The sequence below is a fragment of the Dioscorea cayenensis genome, chromosome 19 (genome assembly GCF_009730915.1).
Source record: "Dioscorea cayenensis subsp. rotundata cultivar TDr96_F1 chromosome 19, TDr96_F1_v2_PseudoChromosome.rev07_lg8_w22 25.fasta, whole genome shotgun sequence".
In the NCBI taxonomy this organism is placed as follows: Eukaryota; Viridiplantae; Streptophyta; class Magnoliopsida; order Dioscoreales; family Dioscoreaceae; genus Dioscorea; species Dioscorea cayenensis.
Window position 1 is genome coordinate 10786691 of NC_052489.1, and position 6818 is coordinate 10793508.

The window sequence follows — 6818 nt, forward strand, 5'->3', positions numbered from 1 at the left end:
GTATTCATCAACAAGCTAATCGATGAGTGTCTAGAAAGTATAAAAGTATCATCAAAATCGAGAGAATGCCGCATGCGTAAAGCCAAAGCCGTATGTGAGCTTGTCATCTCCAAACTCTCAATGTGAGCTCTCCATCAGTCCATATCAATCAATGATTTAGAAGTCCGTGAGAATGGTCTCCCAAGTATCAAAAAGTACATCTACATCTCGTCGGCGTCCGCAGCTACAAAGTCAATCGATGTACTTGTCCATCTTGACAAGCACATCTTCAACGATGCCTCTCGGATGTTGCACTTTCGATTTAGTCGCTAGTTGTAAAGTCATCCAGTGAGGCCTAGGCTCGCCAAGCCTAGGTTTTGAAAGAAGGTGTATGGCATAACGGTGATCTCGGCCCACTGAATCCGCCAAAATGCCATTTCCTCACCTAGATTGCCAATATTATACGTGAATGATGAAGCTTCCTATAGTCTCTTCTTCTTGTTCAGCACCTGTTCTCGTGCAATACCGCCGAGCATCGAAGCATACAACATCACTTACTAAAGCACTTTCCTCCAACTTCCTTCTTTGTTAGTCAACACGTCTTTCAAGAACTCGTGACACTTAGGCATTTTGGGCCAATGCCTCACCACAAAAGAATATTTGATGTGGAGTGCTTGAACAAGCGGGGAACTTCTTGTACTTGACCCATCCTTGGTCATTTTTCAATCTAGAGGGATAAGAGATTCTTGGCCTGAAAGGTGTGCCACGGCCTTTTCTTTAGCTTGTCCTCTTCTACCTCTACAACCTGCAGCGTGTGTTCTTTTGCTGCTCACTTTCCGGAAGCCTCACGCTCAAACTCACGACCACTTCTCAAAAAGTGACCGCATTCATATGCTCTCTAGAGTTGGTGTCTATATTGCTAGGCAAGCTTCAATGTGGCTTTTCAGGAAAAGAGAGACTTCTAAATCGCCCCACCGATTTTCAAGGTTATGCAATGGTTGTGGTTTGCAGTGTAGCCTCGACTAATTCAAACCTTGTTTGCGGTTAAATCTAGTCAGTGATTCTATAAGTCATTCATTGGTTTCCAGGCACGAGACTCTATTTTCACTTTGAGGTGCTTGTTGTTGTTGTTGGGCTCTGTAGCTATGGCCTTTTAAGGACCACTATTACTCCTGAAATTGGGATGATTCTTCAGCTTTGATATAGGTATTTTGCTATATGGGTTTCCTTGAGGTCTCATGCCATTACTAAAATCCAATTTCTCCACCAGAAACATCACCGATGAGATCGGGCGTCGGAGGGCATGTCGTCCACCACACGGTGTGATTAGTCACGGCCGCCACTCTGTTAGAGTTAGAAGATCTCTTCTTACTCAAATTTTGTGCTTGAGCCGCCAATGGTTTTAGCATCTATTTCATGGAAACCGGCTACTTTTCTTCTCCCTAGCATTCCATTGGTAGTACATTTAGCTTACTTTTCTTGAGTAGCGGACTGTCGGGTCTTGCTACCAAAGGTACCTCCTGGCATACATCAAGGTTGCCTTGTACTGGGGTTCAAACCATTGTAAGGTCCTGAACAGTATCCACTGGGAATCCGTGTTGCGGGCACTTTCTGGGGAGCTCTGGACCTTTCCCATGTCTCAAGGATAGGGACTCCAATTCAAGCGAACAAGGATGAGATCTCGTTCCTAATGCTTTCTTGATGGTTCGGGGCGAAATAGCGGTCGAGAAAAGCTTCTACCATCTCTTTCTTTAGGTAATGAGTGGCAATGCTTTGCCAGCTCTCCCTTTAGAAAATGGGAAGGCTCTCAACAGTGGCATCATCTGTTTTATCTTAGCATATATCACACCTTGGGATAACTCTCTATATTTGTTTGGATCCTCGTCAGTAAACGTTGTTGGTATGGATTCAACATGTGGATGAATGTGGCTTCAACTCTAGTCACGAGGGCGTATGTCGGGGAGCGCACAATGCTGGGTGTGTCTGAAACGAAGGCAGCATGTCGAGATAATGTCCGTTGTTGTTTGTTACGTTACGCCATGTTTTCGGATCTTCACTTCAAATCTGCTAAGATTAGATTGTTCTAACTGGCGAGGTCACCTTAGTATATCCGCAAGTGCAGGTTCTGTCGAAGTAATAATCTCCGGGTGGCTGAGTACTCGAATCCACGGGTGAGTAGTGAATAAAAATACTTAATTCGATTCTTAGCTACTGCTAAAAGATCAATGATAATGAGTGTAGTGACAATGATTCGATTCCTCGCGGTAAAAGCGACAAGTGAGAGAGCAAAAGTAAAGAGGGTAGGAGCAGTCGATAAAGAGATGGTACCGGACAGTGCTCCACCTAGGATGGTGTTTTCCAGTGCAAGAACCCTACTGTTATGCCTCCAAATCAATGATACAATGGTGAGTCGTGGAAATCCTTCGTTACATGAGTCGATCTAAAGGTGACCATGCCTATACTGAACGCTATACATGTCGCAGATGATGAGACAATCTCAACACCTACGCACTCGCCTTAGAGTTGTGCAGCGGGCTCTGAGGGATTCCAAGTGATAAAATCTCTTCCCACCTTATTATAGACCCTAACCCTTTGGTCCGAGTGGAAGGTCCCTAGCCACAATTGAGCCCTAGATACACTAAGAGCATGACCGCTCGGCGCTTCACTCAGTTGCCGCGGCCTGACTAAGCCCGCGGAAGTTCGTCCCATAGACCATTCACTCGATTGTGAGCGCAAAGGAACTCCAGGGCGTGGGTGAAGATCAATCGCGCCGGAGAGGGGCGGCTCCTGTGCCTCTCGACTCACCCTCCTCGATTCTCTCCTTTGTAGCCTAGCACAATACGCTCGTGGTGTGTCACTCACTCAGCGGGGTTACCAACGGTAGGGCACTCCTCAGCCCTAGTGTCATCGCTCTAGGGAAAATGTTCGCTACAGATCAAGCATTCAAGGGTTGGAACTCACAATAAACATCAATTTATTGTGGGCATAATCAAAGAGGTTCAAAAGAAACAAATACATCCTAGGGTTCACAATGCCGAGCACCCTAGGGGTTTAGCTCTCCATGGACTAAGTGCGATCAAAGAAATAGAATGTAAAAGCAATGAATCCATAAAGGAAACCCCTCGATAGTCGTTGCGGATGGTCTTGTGGGAAAGTCCTCTACTCGTCGTCCAGATTTCCTAGGTCCGGTTATAGGATGCGCCTTGTGGAGCTCCCCTACCAACCTTCTTCCTAGAGATGACGATGTCGAGGCCGTGGAACCTCTCCAAAACCTTGGCCAATATCCTTCGAAACCTAGCCAGCCCTCTCTCAAGTTGGTGAAAGATGGGGAAAAGAATACCAAAATTAGGGATAAATAGGCTTTAAATATGGGTGGATTGGGCGACTACATGTGGATGTCACCAGCGCTTCGTGAGATTCCACCGCATCATTTGGATTCTATGTTTCTTGGTTTCTCATTTGGTTGTGATCGGTCTCTTTGCTGATTATATGCTACAATGTGTTGCAAAAGTTATTTGCTACGATTCGGACGAATAGCTTCAATTCCATACTTTCATCGGGGTAGCGTGGGACTGCGTTCGCGTGGTGGATCCTTACTTCTTCAATATGGTGGTGCGTTGGTGGAGCTCTTGTTCTATGTGCGCAGTCGAGAATACCGAAGTGTGGCCCTTTGTGCCCCTCAAGTGGATGTGCCCTCAGGTACGAGGTTGGTTTACTCTTGCTCACACACGACCTGTGTCATGCATTTGAACCTTAGCAAGATTTTCCTCAAAATTGGTGCATTATGATCGCGTTGGCCTTAAGAAAAAAAGTGCAATATCTCTAAACTCCTACTCCCGAGCAGCGGAAAAAATTGACAGGTCCTTGCATATATCCGTAAGTGCGGGTTTTTCGATATTAATCCGGATGAGCGAGTTGTGAGTCCATAGGGAGTAGGGAATAAAAAACACTTGTAATTCTTGTATGTGAAAGACCAATGGTGTTAAGTGTGACAATGATTAAGATTCTAAAGTAAGCAACTAGTAAGAGAGCGATGTAAAGAGGTAAGGCAATGGATATATGGGTGGGTACTAGATATTGCTTCGCTTAGGATTAATTGTTTGGTGCGAGAACCTCTATTATGCTTCTAATCAGTACAGAATGGTGAGTCATTGAAATACTTAATGCATAGTCCCAAATCTAATGTCAACTATGTCTAACTCATACATGTCTGGAGGAGAGATTAGATAACCTCTCAACCTCACACTTTCGAGCAGGTTTTGCGATGCTCTAGGGATTCAAGTGATAAATCTCTTCTAATTATAGACCTATTACCATTTTGGTTAATGGGAAGGTCTTAACTTGCAATTAGGCCTAGATGCTAAAGATCTTCTCAGCATCTTCACTCTGTTGCCGTGCAACTGGATAGCCGGAGGTCATCCCTTAGACCATTCACTCTATTATGGCGCAAAGAGACTGGGAATGGGTAGAGATCTATCGTCGAAGGAGAGGGATCTCCACATGCATCTCGGCTCACCCTCTAGGCCTCTCTGACCTAGCTTTTGTCTAGCAGCTGGGTTGTGTGTCACTCCTCTCACAAGGTTACCAGCGAGACTCTCAACCCTGGTGTCCTCTAGGGAAATGTTCATACAATCAAGCATTCAAGGTTGGAACTCACAGCAAACATCAATTAGCGAAAGCATAATAAAGAGTTAATGAAACAAATACATCCTGGGGTTCACAAGTACCCAAGTACACACTAGGGTTTAGCTCTTTCATGGAGTAAGTACAATCAAAGAAATAGAATGTAAAGCAATGAATCGATAAAAACCCCTCGATGTTGTTGTGTCGATGGTCTTGTGGAAGTCCTCTCGGCGTCAAGGTTCCCTCGTCGGTATAGATGCCTCGTGAGCTTCTACCAACCTTCTTCCTGAGATGGCGATGTCGAATCGTTGTCTCAAAACCTTGTAATACCTTAAAATACTGCTGAGAGGCCTCTCTCGGGGCTTAATCGGCTTTAAATATGTTGGAATCGAGGGACTACAGACTATGGATCTTTCGAGCGTATGTGGATTTCCACCGAGGTTGATAATTTCACCGCCCTTATGGGTGGAATCGGGGCGACTACGGGCTGAATGGCTTCGGAATCCATGCTTTCATCGGAGTAACATAAGCGGGCTCACGTTCACGTCGTGGATTGCCCTTCTTCAATGATGATGGACAAGTTGGTGTGGCTCTTATTCTATGTGCGCAAGTTGGAGTGCTCGAAGGTGTGAGCGGTCCTTGTGCACCTCCAAATGGATGTGCCAACTCGAATACGAGGGATTTGGCACACACACTCTAGCATCTCACACATCCGACCTATGCCGCGTTTGAACTTTATGCAAGATTTCCCTCAAAATCGGTGCATTACTTGAGTCCCATTGCCTTATTTCCTTCATAATCCTCCCTCGCAACCCTACACCTTGCAGTAACATAAAACACATATTAGTGTAAAAACCCGAGAAGAGTAATGCTCAATATAAAGGAAAGAATGCTTCGCATTAATATCACGCCAGCACTTATTAAAGGGCACAAAAGGCCACATCTTCATGTTCCTTCTCTTTGTGAAGATTGTGAGACCTCTCAAAGATCGTCGATGAAGAAAAGTTTTATAGCCTACCACATGGAGCGTGTGCCCGGACATGTGGCCTCAAAGAGGAAGAATGTTTGGACGCGTTTTGTAGAAAAGCACGTAGACAAAATTCTCATTCACGCAGCGCCCGGTAGAAATTCCTGACCGCGGCGGGCGCGTGGAAAATCCACATTGGCGTGTGGGGGCACGTGATAGGCGCGGTCCTAAGAGCCTATAAATAGCGTTTGCCCTATTCTTTCTCATCTTACTGTGCGGCTCTTGTGGGGTGAGAGCGGCTGGGGTTTGGAGAGGTCTTTGCGGCTTTGAAAGGTGCTTAACGTCACCAGCTTTGATCGATTCCTCCTCCGTCGTAGCATCAAAGGAAGCCACCGGTGAACCTCAGCTTGAGGTGGGTCCTTCAAGGCGTCGAAGCTCTCCATCAAGGACATCGTTCATATATATTAGTTTATTTCTATGGTTTTAATGTACTTTGATTCATTGATGGTGTGTTTTTGTATGTTTGCTACATGGAGAGCTAAAACCCTAGAGGGTATTTGGGCTTGTAACTCTAGGATTCTCATCTTTTTGTGGATTTTGCTTAGTGTTTCTATTTAATCCGAGTTTGATTAATTTTAATCTTGATTGTCTAATGCTTGCTTGCCTTATTGATCTTTTAGTTACTTGGTTTTGCATAATTTGTTACCTTGGTGAGAGAGAGAGGTCTCCATTAGGGTTAGAATCTCAAGATTGAAGAGGTTGAGAGGGTGAGTCATGAGATAGGGAGCATCCCTTTTTCCCCTCCGATTGGTGTATTCTATCTCCGTTCCTAAGCTCTATGCAACCATATTTGGTGTGAGGCGTGAGATTGAGAGATTTCTCTGCCCGGGACCTTCTAGGGGGTTAGGATCCTTCACCGAGAATTGGGGTTGGATCAATCTTTAGGAATCGGATGCACCTCTTTGGGAGTCCCTAGAGTGACTGCGGTCATATGTAGTGCTATGAGGTGTGTGAGATTGAGCAGCGATTTCTCCACGGGACCTCGTGAGGGGACTAGTATCGCGATCTGGCAGACCGGATCCGAAAACTATATTTGGATTTGCGACTTAACACTCATCATACAGAAACACTTTGCTTATCGGTTATCTAATACACGAATCCTGGGGGCATTGCCGGGCCACTTTCTTGAGATCTCCATCCATTTACCCTTGCATATTCATCTCCGGTATTCATTTCTTCGCATTAGATC